General features: G+C 36.6%; 1 long non-coding RNA gene across 2 annotated transcripts in view; it reads right to left on the bottom strand.

The window, feature by feature from the left end:
- Window positions 1-25,197, bottom strand: part of LOC134174167 (uncharacterized) — a 133,587-nt gene that overhangs the window by 4,611 nt on the left and 103,779 nt on the right. Inside the window, exon 1 of one of the 2 annotated variants that reach the window (XR_009968530.1) lies at window positions 1,045-1,134. The exons of the other annotated variant lie outside the window; for it this stretch is intronic. This is a non-coding gene — a long non-coding RNA (uncharacterized LOC134174167). Of the gene's footprint in view, window positions 1-1,044; window positions 1,135-25,197 lie in introns of those variants that run through there. 2 annotated transcript variants of the gene reach the window in all.

Here is a 25,197-nt window from a genome sequence, read left to right as displayed (position 1 = left end):
AATCGCTTCTTATGTAGAGTTGTTCTTTCAAACTTGCCAAGCATATTTCTTGTTTCTAAAACTACTCACTATGCCGAAAAATCTTATATATAAGGGTAATAGATGCCATTTTCTAATGGGCTTGCTCTCTCTAGGGCCATGCTGTCAGAATACTGGTGAAGCCAAAAGAGGGAACCTTTAGCTGACTAGCAGAGACAATCGCTGATGAATACTACTGTCTGTAGGCAGCTTTCCAAAGGCAGACAATCCTTCCAAACAGTCACCAGAAATATTGCCTGTTCAAAGAGTAAACCAAAAGGGTGCTTAGGTACATGTTAAGAAGAATCATAACCTGGAGCATTTTGTATCCTTCCCTACATGCAAACTTAAACATTCATGCTATTTTTAGAACTTTTTCAAACCATAACCTGAAGTTTGAGGTCTGAAAAGTCACTTTAGGCTCTGGAAACCTGTATGTGATATGTGGGTAAAGGAGAGATACAAAAAAAAGTGCTAGAGAGCTTGCACTTGCCGTAATTTTCAGCAGTACATGTATGCCGTTATAAATATCAGAAAAAAAAAAAATCAAGTCAGTTTCATATCACTGATAAATACTGACTCTACTCAGTTATAAGCGCTAAAGGCTGACAGATTCAGCATGGATGTTTAGTTGAAATAGATGAATTACTCACCTGATTATATGCATAATAGGCTCAGGTTATACAAAATGGGTGCAAAGATCTCAGAACATTTTCTTTAGTTAGCATTCTGATGTTTGTACTTCACTTCCAGCTTAGGAGAGAAAAAAAGAAAATGAAACAATTTAAAATAAATGTTTCTCATCACAAAATTTCTGTTTGGGTTTCAGTTTTGGTGAAACACTGGCCTAATTTCCACTGTTTAGGCATACACACACTGTGTATATAAATATACCAAACCTCAGATGTCAACACAATGTATCTACCAGTATATAGAACTTAACATACCTGTCGAGTCTTAAGCAATTTACATAAAACCTAAAGCACTTTGCCTAACTTTCCACTACTCCTGATGCCTTCAACTTACACTACTGGGAAGACACTGTCTTCCCTCCTGCTCCAAGACCCTTCGTTGGACACAGCTCCTCTCATGAGCTATGGAGAGTTCGCTTTTTGGCTGCAATCATGTGCCAAACTCTTGTGACACTGGGAATATCGTGTGCTGGGTTAAAAAGGTGCACAGAGATGGTTAGAGATCTGCGACACTGACACTACATCTTCTGTGCTCAAGACAATACACCAATAGCCCCCAAGAATTCTATATAATCTAATTTTGGAGAAATAATAATTAGCTAGCATAACTGAAAAAAAAACAACCAACCCACTTTTCTGAAGTATAATATATAATATACCCCTCTGTATCTCCATCAGTTCAAACAAATCATGTGCTATTGTGGTTTAAATCTAACTGGAACAAGTGTTAACAACATTTTGCAGAATACAGTCTACATTTGACTTAAATAATGCCATGATGAAAGTAGAGAAGAGGCCAACTAGAATCTTCAGAAATCGTGCATAAGATAAAAGAGAATGTCTGCATTTTTTATCACTGTTGATATGTTTTCTATAACAACAGCTTCTTTATATATTACGGATATGATATTCTGTGTTGTGTGATTAGTCCTTAAACATGAATTTTGGTGGACAATTATGTGGAGGCCTTAGTATCAGTGAAGCTCTATTAAGAGCCTGTCTCAGTCAAGGTTTTGGTCTTTATTTTGGATCTGTTGGAGCATAAAGTGTAACTAATTAATTATTTTTTTTTCCCCTATTCTCTTCATTTTGCAGAAACTTAAGAGTAACTAGGTGAATCAGGCCCTTTGTGTAATGTATAATGTATAATGTACGTGATACCCAGTGAAGGATATTTTCACGTACACACATAGACCAGCTAAAAAATTATTAACATAATTCCTGTTCAGGCATGGTAGAATTCCAATTGCCCAGATGAAAACTACATATAATTTTATGATTTCTGCAGTGCTTCTGTACTGCAAGAGGTTTTTCTATTACTGGAAGCACAGATACATCTAAGTATATAATAAACAAGAAATAAGTTACCCCACCCTTTTCAAAAGAACTAATCAAGTACTGCAAGGAGAATAAATGTAAATAAAATATTGATTAACAACTAAAAGGATTTTAATTATATTACTTTCAGAAATAATTTAATTTAACCTAAACAGACAAGTGGGAGCAGATACTTTGCCTTAGCATTTTTCAAATTGCCTATTAAAATTTCCAGGAGGAAATTCAAGTTTAGTGTCTGGATTTTAAAGATAAATAATATTTGTGTCTTTCCGTTATGAATTTATGAAGGTTTATGTAGTGCCAAAATGTAATGATGTTGCATGTGTATTCTTTTAAAAATAATCACACAGCTTGTATGCTCTGTATAATACACTGTGGGTATAAAGCAGGTTTTAATTAAGAATTTGAACACTGAATTGTGATTCTGGCTACATCTGTCACATGTTTTCATATAGATTTATATCTACATTGTTTACGGAATTGTTTAGAGATAACCAATTTTTTTAACTTTTTTTTGTACGATAAAAGCAATTATAGTGATGGAGCACTCTTTGTGTGCCCATTGCCACTGAATGGCAATTTTACTATTTATGGGAAAAGAGATTAATCCAGTTCTTTATTCTCTGCCATAAAGGCTTGATCCAAAAGCCAGTGAACTAAATGGAAATTACTTATCACTCTGATTTTGTACGGCGCTTGGCACTGCCGTTTCCTGCTTTACATCACATTATTTATTAGACTTCTGATTGATTACACATACACCACCAAAAGGAATGGGACTACAATAAGAAAGATGCACATTTCAAAGTTTCCTCTGAAGAAACTTTCAGAACTATAAATTCTTTATAGATTCTTTTTGCGATTTTGTACGTTAATTAAACTCCTTACACCGTCTGTGGGTGCAGAGAGCAAGAAAAATGCCAAATTAAAGATGAAAGGGTGCTACTGAGCTTCCTGTCCAAATAAACTGAAGACAAAATAGGAGAAGAACAGAGACTTCTGATGATACCCTTTAACATCAGATTTAGGAGCAATGGTAGAGAGTCCTCTTTATGCCAAAGAGGAGATGAGAAAATGCAGAATCACCCTAAGGAAAAGTGTGACAGGGACGGATTATGTGTCCCTTAGCTAGTGCTTCCTCTCTTGGGCCATTAGGAGTAGGCAGGTCATAGAGCATGTGAAATACAATTTATATGTATTTTGAAACTGTTTTTCTATTTTTCTATGCCTATTCTGCAAGTTTGCCTGTCCAGTCCTCTTTCCAAATTTTGACGCAGTTTCAAGCAATTTCTCGATGAACTTGACAAGTATGTTGCGGGAAACAAAAATATGAGATTCAGAAAAATAGACAGACACCCTGTTAGAGCCCCTCATAGTATGCAGCACGGTTTCCTGATTTGCTGCATGCTACACAGAAAGCACAGCAACGCTGTGACTGCTGCAGTCTACAAAGTTTTGGTTGGTGTGGGCTCACTTTCCTAGACACCAGAAACACACATCTGGGGAAACCAGGCTTCACCACTGTGTTGCTTATGCAACCCATACAATCCTCCACACATGGTACTTCTGCAAGAGTAAGCTTTAAAAACAAAACCCTTTTACTCTGTGTAGGCACAAAAGATGCAAATTTGGTGGGTCAGAATCTGAAGACTACCGGTATCCTCAGCTGACCTTTCTACAACTTCATGCTTCCTTTGCACTTTGAAGTGGCTGTATTTAAGCTCCTCTGTGTACATACAGAATGATCTCTCAGGATGAAAGGTAATACGAAACCGAAGACTGCAGTGCTAAGAGTAACGCCTGAAAGAACAAGGCAAGTAGGAGAGATGCACTAATATTCACCATTAATCATTACAGCAGGTTACACCTACATGAAAAATATGTGCTTCTGTATTTGCACAAATGCACAAGAGTGCAAAGACTGTGGAGATGGGAAGCACAGACTGTTTTACATACATTGAATACATGTATGGCTACAATGCACATAAAATGAGAACGACATTGAAACATAATGTATAAGCTAAAGGGAGTGTTTAAACCGCTGGATGTTCAGTGATGTATGGAGAGTCAGAGCTGACATTTACAAACACAAGTTATACATGCAGTTTTCATTTCTTGACCCTTGTCTGTAAAGGAGTGCTTTCACCATCCAGGAGACAGAAAGAAGGGACAAAATCCTGATAGGTAAACTGCACTTGCCTTTCTTTGGTGCACCCCAGCCTTTAAGCCTTGCTTTCATCCTTCCTACTGAGCTTTGCATGTACAAAACCTGGACATATAATAATATATAAGATATTGCCCATACTTCATTATGTGGAGTTTTATTAAGAAAACTTTTATTCCTGTCAGTCATATCCACTAATGCAAAGTCAATATTGCTGTAAACTGAATTTAGCCCAATTCAGTATCTTGCTTTCCATTAAAATCGAATGCAGGTGGGCTCTTAACATGTTTCTCTTGATGTGGACAACAGTGCAACAGTTTCCAGTCTAACATTAAAAATTTTTTGCTCATTTACGATATTTTTTTTCTCAAATACTTTCTCAACTGTAAGAGCAGGAAAATAATGCTCTAGTAGGTGCTGTAAGGGTGAATAAATCTGAAATTTTGATATGTTTAGATCCTATAGCTAGTCAGGCCACATGAGTAGGTCAGACAGATAGTGATTACCATAACTGAAGACCACAGTACTTCAAGGAGTATTCAGTATTAAATGTTACAGTGAGGTTCCCATTTTGTCTTTTGAACCTGAGCAACTACAGCTTGAAAAAGCTTTGGAGGGGGTCGAAACCTATATTCCTTACTTAAACAAATGAACTTCAAACATGAATATCGTACCCTCAGGGACAATCTACAGCTAACACAGTCTAACTACAGTTGATTTTTGATTTGTCTGAATGGAAAATGAAAGTGGTCTAAATATTGGTCTATTTTACTCCAAAACAAGTGTGCTTGGGATCAAAAATGTGCCTCTAAGAGATAGCAAAATAAAAAAAACTGTGTTAGCAGCCAGTATGCAAAGTTCATGGAACATCATAATTTATAAGAACCACTGCATTTATTAGACCACTCCATTTGTTTTCCAATTTTCAATAAACTTAATTTCTTATTTAGTTCCTGATTCTGTCCCATCATTACCAGAGGTTTATGAATATGCATGTTTGCAATTCCCTTTGAAATCTGTACAGAAAGCAGGAGTGGACCCTAAATTCAAATAAATCACTGCAAAGACTCAGTGGCTGACAAGTGTGCCTTGCCTGAACGTGCCTGGTTGCTTGCACATGTGTCCGTTCGTGTGGTGGATGAGGTATCATCTTAACGCAAAAAAGCCTTTAAGCTGTAACCCAGGTGTGGACTTTCCACAGAGGCATTTAATTCCATGAACTTCTTTTTAAGGTGAAGAAAGCACAGCTGCCAAAAGAAAAAGGAAGAAAAAAATGTGGATGACATCAGTGGGGGAATATATGTATCCCATACTCCCTGAGGCTTGTAGTAAGATTTTAGATCTTTGCTGGGAGTTGTATGAATTCTGCAAATAAAGTTTTTATCTGCATAGACTTTTGTGTTTGTTAAAATGGTTTTCCTCCACCATTTCTTCTGTTTGGCTCTTTTGTCTCTAAAAGTAGCTTAATGATTGATTCACTGACTGAGAGTATAATAAGCACTTGGTTGAAGCAGCTTTTTATCTGCCTTTTTTTCCTTTTTCTGTGCAACATATGCTTTTCTCTTTTCTCTCTCAACAGCTTCGTCTCTTTCAGCTTGGCCATACTGCTGAGGTGACTTAAGATTAGGAAGAGACATTATTATCACATCCAGTAGCCATTTAGCCACTTAGCTGCAAGCTACCCCACCGAGCGTTTTTGTTCACCTTTCTGAGCCAAGGAGGTTAGTTACGCCTCTATTAAAGCATCCAGTTTTAACTGGGAATGGGAGAAGTACAACAGCCAAGCGTATGCCTGGAAATAGTGATAGTAGCATTTCCTAGTCTTACTGTAGCTGAGCAGCTCTTGAGAAAATTCTCATGTTTCCTGTCTCACAGGTAAGGTGATAGGTAGGCACCCACGAACAAGATATTTGCATACTTGTTACACTCAATAGAGCTTATTCTTTCCTCAGAACAAAGAACCATGTAGGAATATGAATCTATATATTCATTAATTATGTCACGCAGTAAGTGAGCTGACTGGATTAAATTTAGAGAAAATATTAATCATGCTGTCCTTATTAGTGTGAGGTGACGCTTGCCTTTCTTCAGATAGCCTATAAGAGCAAGAGGGTGGGAGGAGATGACTGTATGGTGTCAGGGGAATGATACTGGGTTCAGGGAGTGGTTGTGGGATAGTCACTGGGAATGTGTGATGGTAAATATTTAGGTTTGCACATTATTGCAATGTCTGCAAAATCCTGAGGATGGGATCGTGTGGGGATGACCTTGAATTTAACTAAAATTACATTGGTTGAAAGAGACACGGTAAGATTGCAGGAAACAGATGTCACCCGGTGCTCTTGCCTGAAGCAATAATTGCCAAAGGGTTTGGAGACCAGAAAAATGCTGAAGATATTGGAGATCAAGAGTACAGTGGATTCAAGGGCAATACCAAGGTGTGATAGTGTGGTATGGTAATAAAAAGTACTGGCTTCATACTGGTATTGATGGTGCTGGGAAGCCTACTGGGAAAGGAAAGCTGTCAGTTCCTGAGAGATGGGATTACAGGAATGTGAAACCTGGTGTAACCCAGCATGGCTGCTGTTGTTCACTCTCTCACAGAACAGCAGCAATGATGAAATTATGTCTGGGTCAGACAAAAGAAGTGAAAGGAGAACAGCCCCTGCATTTGTGCTGAAATTGTGACTGCTGTTCAGGGGAGACAGGAAGAAAACTGGATCTAGTCTGTTGCTCCTCCCAGTAAAAAAGCTAATGATCTGATTTTCCACAGATGGAGGTATAGGGGTGAAGGGGAAAGGAATTTCTCAAGCTATCTGGACTAGCAAAGTCAAACTCATGACTGTCAGTGTTCTTTCATTCTGTTACAACTGTGCTATACTCCTGCAGCAGCTACAAATCCTTCCAAATGTTTCTGTGATTATTAATTTTTCCTGTGGCTTCCTCAGGTTAGAAGATTCATAGCCAAGCAGAAAACTCCGTGTATGTGAGCTAAAGAGGCTAAAATATATTCTTCAAATGTACAAAGGCTGAACTAGGGCCTCCATTACTGAAACCTGTCCATAAGGTACGTCAATTCCATTTTGTAGCTGTGTTTTATAAACCACCTTCTCCACTTTCCTTATTCTAAATGCAGAAGAAAGGCTTGCCTAAGGTCTTTATTTTTCTTCTGTATTGAACTAAAAGGCATGTCCTTCTTTCTTTTTTCCTTTATGTTTTGGACTTCTGATTGGACTGTTTACTAACCTACAGGGTGCACAGTTTTTACCACATTTTGTTTTTACATTTTCGTCTATGTTCTTATCACTGTATTCTACAAAGAAAAATTGTCAGCAAAACGAATAATAAGAAGAAATACATCTGAAAAATAGCAAATAAGATGGGCACAATATTTATGAAATGAAGGGAGTATATCAGGTATATCTAGTAATACAAAAACTTGCATAAAAATCACTTTCTGAACATTCAGTACCATGTCCTCTGTCAGATGGGGGTCATTTAAGCCATTTTAGCTGTCACATTTTATACTAGAATATTGTAATGGAGCTGAAAACTGAATTCCCCTCTTATGCCTGAATAGTGAAACAATATAATTGTATTCTACAAGAATTAAGTGTATGTAGCATTTGTGTTACTAAATTTTTTGTCAATAATTGTTGATGTATTTTAATTAGTCTTTATCTTCCATATTTACTAACAGTTGTTACAATCTAAGCCATTCAAACCATTTTGCAAAATTGATTTGACAACAATGGAGACCGTAAAATTAATTTCATCCTTTATTCTTGTTCCTATGATGTTACTATGACATCATAATCTAATGATGTCACCAAGTACAAATCTTACTCTTTATCCATAACAATGAAACATCAACTACAGTGATACCTTATGTACATTGTATTTAGAATATTAATAGTGCTGCTGCTCTTATATAAAAAATTCTTAATGTCAAACTGAAATCCTGGCTAGAGAAGAAAAACAAGCCAGAGATTGAGGTAAGAGTCTGATTCAAAGCTTTTGGAAGACCACAAAAATTTTCAGGGATTTCAGGTGGCTCAGTACTTAGTCTGAGACTCCTGTCAGAGAAGAGTGGTGGATACTAACTGATGTTTGTGTGTGCAACTAATAGGAAAGGTTAGATGTAAAGAAAATAATTAAACTTTTCCTCCCTACTTTTTTTTTTTTAACTTAAAAGCACATTAAAATTCTATCAATTCTTCTTCTCATTAAAATCCTGAAATTATCATCAGCATTCTAAAAAGCAAAATATGTCACATCCTTTTCTGGTTAGAGTCCATCATAAAAAGATTCAGTGACATGCTTTGCCCTAATGTAAATAAAAAACAAGCATGAGAATTCAGTCTTAAACTGAATTCTGTTACTCTGAGGAATGTTAGTAAGAAAAAACACTAATCCCCCCCCAAAAAAAAACCATCATAATGAGGAAAGAGTACAAATGACATCTTAATGACACTACTGTGGAAAGTATTTATTTTTCTATGGAGTTTTTTTCAGTGATTTGGGAAACTTAGTCTCAGCAGTTCAGAAATAGGCTTATTCAGTCAGAGAACTGGATCATCATACAATTCTTTTATATTTGTATCTATCTTTTATATCTTTTCTGAGCCCCCATGAGAGGCTAGTCTCCTACTCTCAAGATCTGCAATGCATTCCTTGGACTTACTTACACTTTAGATATAACTAAAGTTACCATCTATCCTTGTAATATAATAATTTATAGCAACCAGTAATTCAGTGTGTTTTCCCCTGGTGTTACACTTCAATGAAATAAATAATATAAATTAATAATTGTTAAAGTTGCAACATCAGATTGTTGTTTGATTTGGAGCTCAAGTTTAGACTAGAAAAGTTGTCTGGCTGGGATAAAAGAGAGATACCAAAGCAGCAAACGAATAATGGAAAGAACAGTGAAATGCAGTTTTCCTCTACTTGCTATCCGCACTGTACTTGTACCACTTGGATTTCCACTGCACAATGAATTAAACTTATAGAGAAAAAACATGTTTTTTATAAGACATCTGCAGAAAAAGGTAGCTGGATTACCCTATCACCTTAAATTACAAGTTAAGTATATCCTTATACAACAGGCTAAATAAGATTTCAGAAAAATATTTCCCCTACGTTTGGACAGCCTACATGGAATATCATCTTTTATAGGGAAGGAATGCACATGAGCCTAACTTATTTAGACCAGATTCATGGTATGGATAAGGTCATATGTGGCGTGGTGTTTGTTTTTTTTTAAGTATTTGTAGGAAACAGGCTTGATTACAATGAAAAGTACAAAACAAAAAAAAACAAACCAAAAATCAAACCAACCAAAAAAACTATTACTTCAATGCTTGATGGAGTATATATGACCTACTTAATATTTCTTGGTACTAAAGGATGCATACGAAGTAACTAATGTGTCCACCCTTGCATGCAGTAAACCACCTCATTGTTTACAACCACCCTGACATTTATCCTTACCACAGCCATATCTGTTCTGTTACCCTGCTTTTCTTAGAGTCAACACTTTTTGCCAGCTGAAGATCATTGCTAGAATTACATATTCTCTGTGTGTTATACTATGCAAATCATACCAAGAAAGCCCATACATGCAATTAATATTTTCTACAATATGCTAGTGGTTAATATTTTTTAAATTCATTGTAATTAGATAATCTCCTTAATTTCTGTATATTATTGTTGTGGAACATGAAACATAAATATCTACTTTCTAATGAAGAAAGCGACCTGGCACAAAGAATGTCTCTTCAGGGCTGGATGATTTCCTTGACAGAGGGGACTGACACTAACAGTGAGCACCAACTGCTGACATGAAGGTTCTAGAAACCTTTTAGCATATTTCAGACCTAGCTACTATCTGAATAATTCATTCAAAGAGTCACCTTGTGGGGAAACAAAAAACAAGCAAACAAACAAACAAATCTAACTTGCATCCATGACATGAAAACACACAAAAGAGCAAATTAGAATATTCAAAACGTCGTAACTTAGTGTGATCTGCAGGAATAGGAGTGTTGTGTGGTCTTGTGAGGCCCTGACTGCAGGGGATTATTCTGCAATAGGACACTACATCTTATTTGATAGTATTTAATTAAATGAAAACCTCTGGTCCGAGGAGTAATTTGGAGTTCTTTCAGTATGCCTGAGGAGCTCAATTATCACCACTTCGACACAGTCTGGAAAGTCTAAATGTGATGGTGAAACACAGATACTTTTGATACTTCAGTGAGCCCTGACATTCACTCTGAAGTCCAGACCAGCTTATACACAGATACAGAATTCATGACTTGTCCATCCCGTTTAGAATGCAGAAACACAGAGCTCAAAAATCAAGCCCTGAAAGCTGGCTTGTGTGAAGTATGTAGGCATTAATGTAGAGATTCTGCTCACTGGAAACACTGGTGGAACCATCTAGAGTCTTAGAATATTCTGAAACTAGAGTGGCATCACAGAATTCGGTAGTGGCTCTAATTTTTACAAGGAGACTATATTTGTGAAAACAGAGAACGGATATTAACAAGTTATGATCATGACTCTCTCCATCATGGCAAAGTGCACATGGGCTCATGGCAAGGATATAAAAAAAGCCTGTTAATTGGAAACATTAAAGAAAGAAAACAGGCACTCGAAATGTATGACCTGGGTGGAAACTCCAATTTGCAAAGGATGACTATGCCCCACTATAGTGATGCAGCCATGAAAAAGACTACGTAGTAGTAGTTATCAGAAAAAGTTAATTACCATGATGTAATGACCTGGAGAACAGAAAGCATATGAGCTAGACCAGTTCAGTTCACCAGAGTGAGGTCTGGTGGGAGACACAGTAGATAAGTCTGCTCTGATGTTTCAGTTTGGAATAGGAGCGTTCTTTAAAGAGGAGCTTCCAATTATCTCCACATACTGCTCTGTGGTTTACTCTTTGGAAGTACACAAACTGGATTCCTTTCAGACTAAACTAAACCAAACCAGGAGATGTTGTTCAGAAATCCAACAATGCAATCCAGTTAATAATGGGCATTCAGTCCACAGGACTAAAGTGTAATTAGTACGAAGACTAAAAATCATCAAAATACAGAAGGGTTGGTTTGGGCCTTTAGCACCGTATCATGTGCTTTTGAAACTGTTAGAGCCTTGTGGAGCTGGCTGCCATCTTTCAAATATTCATGCTGAATTTGGCCGAGACTGTTGGGCTCAGGACTCTTTCTGAATTTTATATTCAAGTGGTCACTGCAACTCTCACCTACAATACGCTAAACAGCTGAAATATATTTGACTTTCAAGAGCAAAAGAATGTAAAGCCAGATCAGAAAAAAAACACTATCTAATTTAATCTAATTTATTTAAATATGTGAGCTGGAACTAAGACCCTTAGGGACAGCTTAGCTCCAGACAGTGGAGACTAAACATTCTACCAAGTCCAGGTTTGTGACTGTGGGGCAGGGCTTTTTTTTTTTTCCTCTTTCTGTTGTCTTTTAGAATAGCATGTTTCCAGATCTTTTCCAACACTTAGCTGACTTTTCGACAAGTTTGTTGTTCTGATTTTTCATTTGGGTTTCACAACTACTTTTAATCCATCAGATTAATTAGAAAAATTAATGAACCTGAATTGTAATAACATTTAACCAATCTCTATGAGTACAGTGCTCCCTAGACCTAAATGACTGCCTCATGCAAAGATCACAGTCCACTGAATATCATTTAATTATGGACTACAGGCAGAAGAAGCTTGTTAGCTTTGCTAACCAAGCACACCAAGCAGATATCAAAATCTCTTTTTAATAAACCAAAAAAGCCACCTGACTGTAGATGGTCAATATCTATCACATAGGCTGAAGCATTAGGCTTTAAAATATACTTAGAGATTGGTGCAATTTAAATGTTCCATGCTATCGCAAGCGATATCCAATTACAGCTTCTTTCAAAATGTTAAATGAGTATCTGTTCAAGTTTTAGAAATATTGAGGAGCCTCTGATTTACAGAACTCTGAATTCAAAGTAAAATACATACATGTGGTATATACACAATAGTTCAAATTCTTGTATGCATAGCTGTACTTATAGCTGTGGGGGGTAACATAAAGGAAAACATAGATTTTGAAAGCACAAAACCAGATTACTCTCTGACAGATTAAGTACACTTCTCAATTAGGAAAAAGGTATCTGCAATCTTGTAAATTTCCAACACATTTAAATACCTTCAGAATAAACATTCTATTAAAAATTCTTGAGTCTATCCAGGATAGTTAGAAGCATTTTTAAATTATTTGCAGATCACAGATCCAGTGAGGGCATAGCCAAAATTACAGGACAAAGCTCACTCCTGAGCTCAGATTCCTGCATCCTGTGCAATAGCTTCATTTGAAGGCCACAGTTTCCATAACAATGGTACTGGGAGAAGAATAACTTACACGTTGCCACTGTGACACATTGTGTTATTCCTTGGAACACCAGGGTGCATTGTTTGTGTCACATTACATTTGTGATACAATTAAAGTCACTGGCTGAGTCTGACGCAGTTTTATATAACTGACACACAGTAGATTGTGAACTGAATGATCTTAAAAAGTGATCAAAAAAAGGAAACAAATCCGAAAGCTGGACTGGGTCTGGAATAAGTGTTAAAGATTAACTTTGTAACTATTATATGCACATGTATACTGCATGTATGTCTCTATATATGAAATAAATATGCATGTTTATGCATATGATTTGTTACGAAGAAGTTTCACCATTTCCCACTCATGCTTATCCTCACAGTACACATGCCTTAGAGCTACTTCAAGACAAATTAACAAACCTTCACAGCCAAGTGTAAACTGACAGACTAAAGAAAGTGAATTATCATTAAATATCAGGCAAAACTGTGAATCCCATGGTAAAGTAACCTGTGGAAATACATCCCCAGCCAAATTACGGAAGTCTGCTGTTCAAAGCATTTAAAGCCATACTGGCCACAATAGGATGTTTTCACACTGTTGAACTTTAAGTATCTAATTTATATGATTTAATTAGGAAGAAAGCTCCCTAAGCAGTTAACATCCTCCAAGGAATGAATTAAAGAACCTATGCAGAAGCCTATTTCTAAACAATGATTACGTGGGGAAGCATAGTTCCATATTTAGACACTTTCGTTAAATGCCTTAATGAAAGCGGTATAAACATCCTCAATACCAGAAAATGAACAAACAAGAAAATCTCATTTAAAATGACTTTCTAAGACACATTCTGAGGTTCAAAAAATTTTTATCAAACTTTAATATGAAAAAATTTCTCTGAGGCACTACGATGCCAAGTTCAAAGTATGGGTTTAAAGAATAATACCTAATTAATAATAACTATTACCTAATTAATAATTATGGCAATGACAAGGGTAGCTTTGATCCAGCCAGATTGTATCTTTGACAAAAACCAGAAACTACCTCAGTGCTTTATCAAACATGTGATTTAGAGCACTTATCTGGCATATCACAAACTTCTGAAATTTAATCCTAGCTCAACTAAAGCTGTACAGAATTTGCCATTGATGTCAACATGAGTGAAATTTTATTTCTATTGCATATGTGATAAAAAAAATCTGTTTTTTCTCTGTGCACAAAGTAAACTAAAGCAGAGATGTTGACATTTTTTATGTGCAGATATATTTCATGCCATTTGTATCATACTGTCAACAGTTGAAGGAATTTTATCAGGGGACAAACAAAAAGGGAAACAAGTTACTAAGAATTTATTTAGTCATTAGTTAGATTATTTGGAACATTTTTGTTGCTGCTTATATAGTACAGGGATCAGTACATGAAGATATTCTGCTACTTCTGGATTTTAAGATAACATTAATAGTTAATTTTCAATAGTGAAAAATTTAAGCCTTAAGAATGCTGACTGATGAATATGCTTAATTGATAATGAGCACTTGATTAAAATCTTTTCAAGCCCAACATGAAGCATTTAATTTATGCATTTGAAATCTATGACGAGTAAAACTTTTCAAGGTAAATATAATCAACGGCTGCTGATATAAAGTTGAAGATTTAGACAGAAGTTTTATAATTCTGATAGTGAACCAAGCTCAGAAGCATACTATAATCCCATTTTTTGCATGAAAACAGCAGTTTATATTCATATATTTCTGCTGAAATTGATACCACAGTCATGCCCCCCTATGTACTTTGTGAGAAATTACTTTTTATGTTTGATCAGTCCTAAAATACATACACTATGAAAGAAGCTGGTTTGACTTAAAGTCAACCAAAAGAAGTTGCTTAAGAATAGTGATGTCTGAGTATCCATGAGTTGCTTGTGTTCTGTATACCTCTACATTCTCCCAGTCACAACCACTGCCTGCTCCTCAAGAATCATTTTTGCTTCCCCTAGCCCTCAGTATGATGTAGAGATCCCTGAGTTAGTGATAAACCAAGCCAGCTTCATGCACACAGCGCAGACTCATAGAAATAGGCAAGTCGGAAGCAATAAATCTGCTCTCAAGAAAATGTACAGAGAGAAATTCAAATATGCGAAGCATTAGATCTCTTGCACTGAAGCTGTACTTCAGCTAATTAATACCTATAGACAGAGCTTAGTAGACTGGAGACAGTGGTCAGAGAAAGGAAAGCTGCTTCAGGAAAAAAATCTGTATGAATGAAGCATGTATGTATGAACGCGTGAATGCCTCTGCATTATATACCCCAGCACTGCCCATTCTAGATAAGACTACATAAGGCCTGCCTGGACCTACACATCTGATATTCAGCCATTAAAATCAATACTCATGGTGGTACAGGAATCTTATAAGAAACACGGAGTTCAGTGGAATTTAGGAACTGTAGCAGGTTTTATGGTGCTTCTATTTTTAGGTATAATATTTGCCAAGCAATCCAAAACCATTAAACTTGAACTGCATATCAGACATGAAGCAATATGGAAAATAAGGTAAATACTCAGCCCACAGCTCGGCAGTATTGTATAATCAGCTATTTGGTCTCTCCTTTTTTTTTTTTTTTAAATCAGCAAAATGTGCTGTCATATTAGAAATGAATGAATCAGCTGATCATAGCTGATCAAATATTAAGCAAAATTAATCATACTTTCTATTACAGTAGTGTATTTCCAACACAGACTTTTGTTTTTAAAAGGATCCCAATCAATGTTATTCTTTGTGAATTAGTTTCAAACAGCAAATACTCTTACTATTACTTTAATGAATAAATATATTTTGTTTGCAGGAACCAGAATTAAAAGCCTAGTTTCCACAATATAATAGAGCTTGTGCACAGAAAGACTTTTAACAAATTGTGTTATTTTAATATGTATGCAAATCCATACATCTGCTGTGCTTGCTAGCCTTTTGAAAAAAAAAGACTTTACGGATTTTCATCCAGTTAGTACAGATACAGGTCAAATATGCAAACCTGCAAGACAGATGCAGGAAAGATCAGGATTACATGTACTGTAAGTTTTATCCAAGTTAATGGCTTTGTCAGAGGGAGAGCAAGTTGAAGGCTTGGTTAGACATAAACCAGATCAACTCTATTAATCAAATGTAAAGGAAACAGAAAAACACTGATGGATTTGTTAGTAGGATACCAAATCTAAATCCCTTTCAATCCACCCCTGTTATCTTAGGCTCAGTCTTTAAAAATTATTCAGCTGACTTTGGGTGGTTTTGATTGCTTTGTCTTATCTTCAAAGTAGCTACATTTTTACAAAATTCCTAAAGTCTGCTTCCATAAATAGACAAACTGGTGATGTTCCCTAAAGGGATTATCCACTGACCTGTTGTTAAAACTCTCCATGTTTTAACAAAACTATAGAAATCGGCATTTCTCCAACAGCTGACAAGGCATATGCTTGATAAGGAAAGAAGGGAAACAACTTTGCAAAGCTGTATAGTGTAAAAGAGAAAAGCATTTTTTCTCCTCTTATTCTACAAAAATACCTTATACAAAGAACTTGTTTCCTCTCCTGTTAGATAAGAATAACAACGGTGCAGGTACATTCTAAAAGTGAGATTCTTTATAGCATGGGTTTTCTGAAGGGCAAATTGTGGCAATGGTTGTTTTCTTTCCAAATGTGTGTTTCTATGTGGAAGTAGTATGCACAAGATCAGCAGATATCGATGATTCACTAGGGTTTCCTTCAGATTAATGATTTTCTCCTTTGTTTGTTTCAGGGATCTATAGGTGACTATTTAGGCAGGAGCCTAGACTAGCCTCACTTTCATGAGGACTGAAGCAATAGTGTGTGTGAGATTTCAAGACACGACAGTGCAAGAGGTTGGGAAATCCTGTCTAGTGTGTAAGACTGTACTCAGAAGCCCAAAGTCAATAATAGTCTTGCTCTGCCCCTACCATACTAAAGTCAATATTCAGGTTTGCCGTGAAATATCTTCTCCAGCCAAACCACTTAGCCCATAGAAAGTTTGGCTTACCTCTTGCCAGCTTGTTCACATATTAAGGACTCATTAAACTATAAATTATATAAGCAATGTTTTCTGGTTCCTGACTTTAAGGAATGGTTTTCTAAAGCAAAATTAATATCTTGCTTTCAAGGAATGAGGTCAACTGATGCGGTACAAAAGACTGCTTTCAAGAGCACTTTAGTTCCATTAAATGGCATACAGTAATAGACTAGGAAAAGCTTATGAATGATTTTCCAGTTGCATTCTTCTCACTGTCACATTTTCTTTGTCAAACCTGTAATTCTCAGAAGAGGTCTTTACTGACAAGAATCAAGTATCTGCATTTTCTCTATTTCATTAGAGTCTCCAGCCAGCCAGTGAAACTGGCCACTTTAGAGTTTGTCATTGTCTTGAAAACTAATTTTATACTGCCCTATGAAATGACCCCTTACTAGAATGTACTGTATAACTAGCATCACACATGGATTTTTCATCCCAGATATGGCAGGGATCATATAATGATATAGGAAATAGCTAGAGTACCGTCATGTCAGTCAGGGAGCAGGTTATTTTAACTCACTCCAAAAATGCTTATCTCAAGAGCATTTCTTTCTCCTTGGAAATGAGAGTCATTTGTTTAAAAAGAAATCAGTGATACACACCCACTGTTCATCAGTTGTCACCTCATCATAGGGCAAAAAATAGTTTTAGCTCTTCACACAGACTGGGTGGAGGGCAGACTGCAAGGATTTGAAAAAGCCAAAGGAAAGTAGAACAGATACGGCATTATGAGAAGATATATAGGGCTACAATTACACTCTGCTCTTTGGCTTGTGCAACATGGAAAAGACTGCTGCATTTTAAGGGAAGCATGCTTGCAATGGTTGTAAACAGCAAATCGGGAAGGGAAACAGATGCTCGATTCATCCTTACATTTCCAGAGACATCTGTTCTTCCTGATACTCGTTTGAAATACTTTAAAATTTCATTTTTTTTTTTCTGAGTACAGTGTTGAAATGTTACGTTCACCTAAAAAGTTATGCAATTAAATCACTGATACCACTGTGGTACTGGAAGACAGCAGAGGGATAGAACTGGAATGATGGAGACTGAAAAAAAACCCCACCAAAAACCCACTGGCCTGAATATTTGAAAAGCTCTTTCAGATTTAGCATGTATATGAAAATTAAAGGGTTTTTTAGATGTCCTAGATACAGATTATTTGCACATCTCATGATACTGATAGTGTCATCAATAACATACACTTTATTCAATAAAATAATATAACAGAATAAAATAAAATATGCTCTTAACTTTCTGGACAAGCATTCAATAGCATCTTGAAAACCTAAGAAGAGAGCATATATAGCTGCCTGGCTTTCCTTCTTCTTTATTTATGAAGGAGACAGAGAAGCAGTATTTAATGCCATTATTCCTTCTCCTGGTGGAGCTTTAAAGTCTCATATCAGGGTCACTATGTTTTGCAAAACAGGTAACTATGCGTATATAAGGTCCTGTAATAATAATCCTGTATTGTTCCCAAATAAACCTGAAATAAAAATATTGATATACATTTTCAGGTTTTGTGAACTCACTGTGGCATGCCATTATGATTTACATAAGATGATGCTATCAAATGTCAAATGATAACTTTTAGGACTGTAGCACTTCTTCAGCATCTGATTACAAAAGGAAGAGTAATGGATGCAAATTAAGGTTGTCCTTAATTTGACAAATTAAGACCAAAGCAACTAGTACTGTTTGTTTTCATACTTTATAAAGGACAACTAATCATGTTATTCCAATCAAAAGGTGATCTGCTGTACCTTTCCATTCACTGTTACTTTACAGATACTCCAAAAGGTGTTATCTTATTGTAAAAACAAGTATTTTATTAAACAAACATTCTACACAGAATGTGTTGTACTTTCTGAAAGGTCGAAATGGTGAAGATGCAGGTCACAATAAAATGTCAGTCTCACAATCATTTATGTGAAACTTTCGTGCATTATGTACATTATGTGTTTACGTGAAACACGTATGCATGATTGTATATTTACAATTAAAGGAGAGAAACCTGATAATTTCAAAATATTCTCATTTTTAAGAAGCAGAAATGTAAAGTCTGTCCTAATCATATAATTTGTACTGCAAAAGAGACTGAGGTAAACAATAAAAATAATTTCCTCTCCTCCTGCAAAATGAGAAGATATTAATGATGGTGAAATAAAAGTTAACTGATGAAGCCAAGATTATAAGTGTTTTGATAGATTAATAATAGAAACTCAAAAGCACTTTAGAATTTCTACTATTAATGCAGATAACAGCAAGGCAATAAGAACTATTTAACATTTCTTTTCTATAAGCATTTAAAAGAGTATTGAATACCTGTCCAATACTGTGATTTTATAGTAGTTTGTCTGATACTATGTTTCATTACAGCAAATTTTAACACCACAGCAGTGGAGGACTGGAAATTACTGATCCTTAACAGGGAAGAGGAGGATGAAAGAAAGCCCAATATGCTTTGTATGAGCTTTGGGAAGTAGAAAATTCTGACTGCAGACTTCAGAGCAATAATATAATTGCAATATTTTTTTAAATTTTTTTTAAGGTCTGAAAAATTATCAAAATTATCTGTTCCCTTCAAATACAGTCACAAGGCTAATGACATCCAAGCAAGTTTGATTCTCATTAAAAGACAATAAATTCACACTCCTAAGTCACGTAAGTGCTTTTGAATGTTTTTGAATGCTTCCAGTCTTGTGATTCCCAATGATCTGCACGAGGCTCCACAAGAGCTAACTTTTTGAGCATAGGGTGAGAGTCAAGCCACCAGGACTAACAAAAAGGATAACTCAACTTCCTTTAGACAAGACTAAAATGCTTTGCTAGCTAGAGCTGAAGAAGTTAGATATGCTGTTCACACCCACCTTTTATTACGTGCTGCTGTATCTACTATGAGCTACAGAATCAGGAAGTTGCTACTGAGGGAATAAGCAACAAGTACTGGCACAAACAGAACTGACATTTCAGGCTTTCTTGTGTTGCTTCCCACACTTATCTGGAATTTGGTAACGCAGAGACATTTACTGACTGAACAAGATAATGGAAACAATTCACATTCACAGTAAGCAGGAATGAGAACTGTGTGGAACCTGATAACTACTTAAATATTTAGCTTGATAATCCCACAGGAAAGAGACTTTTACATGGGAATAGAGGAGACTATGTTGGAAACAACCGTTCAGAAGATCTGAAAAATGTTAGAAATATCTTCCTGATGACTTTCTGGACAGAGTTGCTTTACCACTGAAATGGGTTTCCTGATGACTCTTGCATTTCTAATCACAAGCAGATGCTGGGGAAGGCAGAATAAAAGAAGTTATATGTAAAAAGAGATGGAATGAGCCTTGCAAGAGTTTCACAAAGGTTGAGATTGTTCATATAAAAGCAATATGTTTTGACATACCCATAAAGTATTTAAAATCTGTATTTGTCAAGGTCTGATCATCTCTACCATTATTCCAACAAAATGCTGTGATGATGCAGGAGCAACAGTTATTTATGTGAGAAGAGGGTCATTGACAGCAAGAGGTTTAGAGGTTAGTTTCTTTAGTTTTTATAAAAGCACAAATGGGCTATGCAAAGTATTTCAGCTGATGGGAAACGTATCGCAGGTGCTTCATCTGTGTATAGCTTACACAGAATCTTACAAATAGTATGGGGAAACAGGCATTTCCTTCTTCTTGCTATTTTTGTCCTATGAAATATCAGCTTGGGTATTGATTAAGGTCTAGAATAGCCCTACCTTCTTGTTGGGAAAGCCCCTTTGACAACTGGTAGCTATTGTCTTCTAAGTCCGCAAGATGCAAAACATTATTATGTGTGTTGTACTTTCAAAAACTTCTTAAAGCACACATATATGACCCTTTGAAAAAAAAGTTATAACTAAAGTTATAAATATCATAATGACTTCTAGACCATACTAAATTTTTTCATGGCGTTTGTTATACCTTGTATACTTCAGTTAACCTTTTTGGCATCATTTAAGGAGCCTTTACTAAAAATTCTGTGTTAGAAACTTGTTTTCTTTTTTTCATCCACAGAGACTGCAAAAGTAAATGTTATGAGATTGAATGTGGACAGAGCATGTACAAATGTGTATGAGTGGTTTGTGACACTACATAGCCCTGGATATATTTTGGCTACTCTTTCAAGATTCTTGCTTCCTTTAATGCTGGGTTAGGGAGCAGAATGCATATGCTTTACCTAGCATATGGAATCCACACAGTCTCCAGGGGACAGACAAGAGTTTTTTTTATGGACACCGAGAAAGACAGGGTGGTGTTCACTATTTGGTTGCTATTTGCTCCTTAAGACCACTGGTAATTTGAGGCTTTTATTTTTTTTTAAATTATTATAAAAGAAGCCATTAATAAATTATCTAGTTAGGTTTGGGAAGAGTAAGAATTTGGTGTACACTAGATGTTTTTGTGACATCTTGATCATGACTCACTTGCTAAGTTACATGATTTAGGTGGTGAGCAAGACTGCTAAGAATCTCAGCACTGTTTTGGAACCATGAGGAGAGTTTCCTTGTGAAGCAGAAATGATGATCACATTTAGGAAGAAGGAGAGTATATCAGTGTTTGTTACACAACACAGAATCATCTGGCACTCAAAGAGTAAGTTACTGTAACTTCAGCTTGAGTTTCCTACACAATGCCCATATTTACAAAAAAAAAAAAATAGAAGGGAAGAAATATTCACTCTTTTCAGGTTTCATCTTTTTGGAAAAGTTTAGGTTTTCCAAAGGTTTCATCTTTTATGGAAACGTATAAACAATTGATTTATGAGGTAAAACGAACACTTTATCTCCCATGAAGCTGTTGAAAGAATAACACCGAGGCCTTGAATTCTTAATGTTCTTGGCTTCTCACAGCAAAGTGTAGAAGGTTATTGAGATTTGGGATACAGGCAGGCTTGCTAAGAGTAGAAACTAGGTCAGAAGTATTGTAATTCTGAGGTCTGGGTATGGGTCAGCTAGCTGGTTGCTAGTCTTGCTACCAAGACGGGGACTTCATGCAGAATGGATGTAATCAACTTAGAAAGCCTCCTCTCCAGTGTTGTGTAATACATGAGATGCGGTCATCTTAACTGATGCTACCTGAGTCATCCTGTAAGTCACCTGTTCTCTAAATATAAGATCTGGACCAAACTTGATATAGATCACCTTATTTTAAGAAGCAAGTCTTCTCTTTCTTTCCTACACACTGCTGTCATTCAGAGTTCACAAACATCTACTTACCTGCTTCAGAGCCTGACTCAGCAAGCCTAGTATGTTTTAATATTGAAATTCTAAATACAGAAAACACAGAAGTCAGCAGAGTTCCATTCTAAAATGCTAAGAGAGGAATTACTAATACCATTCTATGATACAATTTGCCAACAAAGTGATGCGTATGTATATAAGCCTCAGAGTGCATAACCCATGATTTCCATTTTTCAAGACAGCGTCTCAACCACTAGCCTAAGGACAACACAGGGATCTAATGGTTAGTGGCCTTACTTGTGGTAGGAGAAAAGATGTTTATTTCAGCTAGCAGATTGAAGAACAATCTTTGTGAGGACCAGGCACTTTGCAGTCTTCGCATGAAGGTGTAATTCAGACTTTGATAACATCTGACTTTACTTCAACCTGATAACACATGTGAAAATCATAGACACAGGTTTATCTTGAATGTCCTGACTCAGATTGCTCTCTGAGGCATGGTTTTGTGGTATTATAACTACAACATTGTCAAGGCCAGGATTAATATCTCTGCAATGTTTTGTTGCACCTTTTGAGGCCAGTGTGTGTTCATAGACTGCCTCACTGTGCTCTAATTAGCTTCAATGAGAAGCTAATTTGGTGGCAATTATCAAAGTGTTTTCTTTTCTACCCTAAAAGCAGGGCACATTCATGCATAACTTACTTCCATATGAACTTCCAAATCTGATCATCTCCCAGACACAGAGGGGCCTCACTTGGACAGCCTATCAGGAAATGCAGTAAGCTAATTTTGGTAAATTGTATATTCAACTGTTTAGTATACTCAGGCATGTCTTCAGGATAGTCCATGGGACTTCACTTGCCAAGTTGTGAACCCTACCCACTGTGAGTGCCTCCAGGTGAAGATGTCATTCAAACTTTACTGTAAATATGCACTTGTCCCTGAGGTCTAATATGGATATTAAAATCTGTGGGCACAGAACCAGAATTAAAAAAAAACAAATCAAAGCAGAACAAGATGATTCTTAGATTACAAGTTTAATTTGCAGAGTTGCAGATTAGATACAGGCCCAAGTAACCTGTAAGTCTGGTAGGTGACACTGCTTTGAGCCAGAGGTTGACAGAAATCTTCTGAGAGATCCTTTCACACTCAAACTACTCGTGGTAGTTTAAGTACCTTAACCATGGAATCCCTGAGAAATGGTAAATATTCACTTGCTTGTAACTGTTTCAGATTTACTTTCTGGTGTAGAGCTGCACTTCAGGGAAGTGCTGTCCTTTCTGTAAGTATAGTTTCCCTGTATCCCCACCCCAATAGGAACAAGATAATTAGGCAATTTAAATAATGTTCTTCTACTTTCAATAAAATTATAATGTCTTCAGTAGTATTCTCTGGAAAACAACTCAGCCACAAACTGAAATGAAAACACATGGAAACACCATTCACTGGTGGCACAAGAGAACAGCATACTGAGCTTACCAACCCTCCCCCTTCCTCTTTTTCAGAGAGCTGTTAAAAGATCGAGGCATAGAACCATTACAATATAAACAAGCACTACAGATTTTGCAGTAGGTGGGACCATCTGGACCCAGGTAATGTCACCCTAAACAATCTGCCATCCAGTTGCAGGGAGGGAAAAAGTCTTCTGTCACTCAGAGCTAAAAGTCTGAGATGGCAATGTGGTTTACTGGCTCCCTGGTCCAATTACAGAAAACAATGATTATTTATTATTCCAGATAATGCCAGTGGACATGGCCAAGCACCATCCTCCCTGTTAACACTATCTGAATTGTGCCATGTATCTGAAAATAATTGCCAGCTAAACTAATAGATGTGTGCTGGTATGAAGATGGTGTTCTCTGCTGTATTTCTGCAGACCAATCAGACTATAATACAGCTTTTTCTTTGGTGTTCATACAGACTACTACAGTTATCAGGATACAGTGTTCTGTGGCTGGTGATTTGCTCTAGCCTTAGAGCAAGTGTACATAGAGGGACCTGCTTGTGCCCTGTGAAAGGTTTTTTGTGTTTATGGCAGAATTAAACACATTACACTGAGTAAACATGAGATTGAGTTGTAGGGTACATACAGTGAAGCAAAGCAGAACAGTTCTCAGAAAACAGCCAGAAGTGTGATCCAGTCCTATACTACTGGTAGTGCACTCTTACTTCTCATTCTTAAAACACTCTTTTAAAGTGATGATGTCAGGGAGGTTGCTTTTGAAGAACATAAAGCCACTGATGAAAAATTTAAGCAGGAAGCCATAAGAATATTATCAGAAGTGAGGCTTGCTCACACCCCTGAATTTTAAGTGCAATTTTGGAAACATTCTGAGCAATGAAAGGAGCTAACACTTAACTTCCTGCACAAGAACTCTCTTGTTCGAGTCATTAAGTTATACCAAACACAAATTATTACCGATTAGGTCCTAAAGCTGCTTCAAATCCCAGAATCCTGACTGACTTGTGAGAAGGCAGGCAAATTCATTAGCAGTAACAACAGAAACACCAAGGGATTTATGTGCTATTCTTGTATTGTGTAAACCTGTTCTATTTAAGGTTACAGGTTACTTATTTTTCTGATTGTACGTAGGCATTCTGGACTGCAAATTAGAGATTCCAAGGCTTACTAGCATGAAATAGAATTGTAGAATCATAGAATAGTTAGGGTTGGAAAGGACCTTAAGATCATCTAGCTCCAACCCCCCTGCAGGGACACCTCACACTAAACCATGTCACCCAAGGCCTGGTCATGAACAGTGACAGGGATGGAGCATTCACAACTTCCCTGGGCAACCCATTCCAGTGGCTCACCACCCTTACAGTAAAGAACTTTTTCCTTATATCTAACCTGAACTTCCCCTGTTTAAGTTTGAACCCATTACCCGTTGTCCTATCACTACAGTCCCTAATGAAGAGTCCCTCTCCAGCATCCCTGTAGTCCCCCTTCAGATACTGGAAGGCTGCTATGAGGTCTCCACAGAACCTTCTCTTCTCCAGGCTCAACAGCCGCAACTTTCTCAGCCTGTCCTTATATGGGAGGTGCTCCAGTCCCCTGATCATCCTCGTGGCCCTCCTCTGGACTTGTTCTGACAGTTCCATGTCCTTTTTATGTTGAGGACACCAGAACCGTACACAATACTTCATGTGAGGTCTCAATATTCTGAAATTAATAAGGAAGTATGAATGCCTTTCCAACATCATCCTGGTTATTGTTCAGATTATATTGTTTTGATTAAAAAAAAAACAAACAAGACAATAACTGGGAAAGAAATTCCAAAG

The sequence above is a fragment of the Pezoporus occidentalis genome, unplaced genomic scaffold (genome assembly GCF_034315485.1).
Source record: "Pezoporus occidentalis ecotype Australia unplaced genomic scaffold, CSIRO_AGI_Poc_V1 ctg59, whole genome shotgun sequence".
NCBI classification, from domain to species: Eukaryota; Metazoa; Chordata; class Aves; order Psittaciformes; family Psittacidae; genus Pezoporus; species Pezoporus occidentalis.
This window is presented reverse-complemented; position numbering and strand designations above follow the sequence as displayed.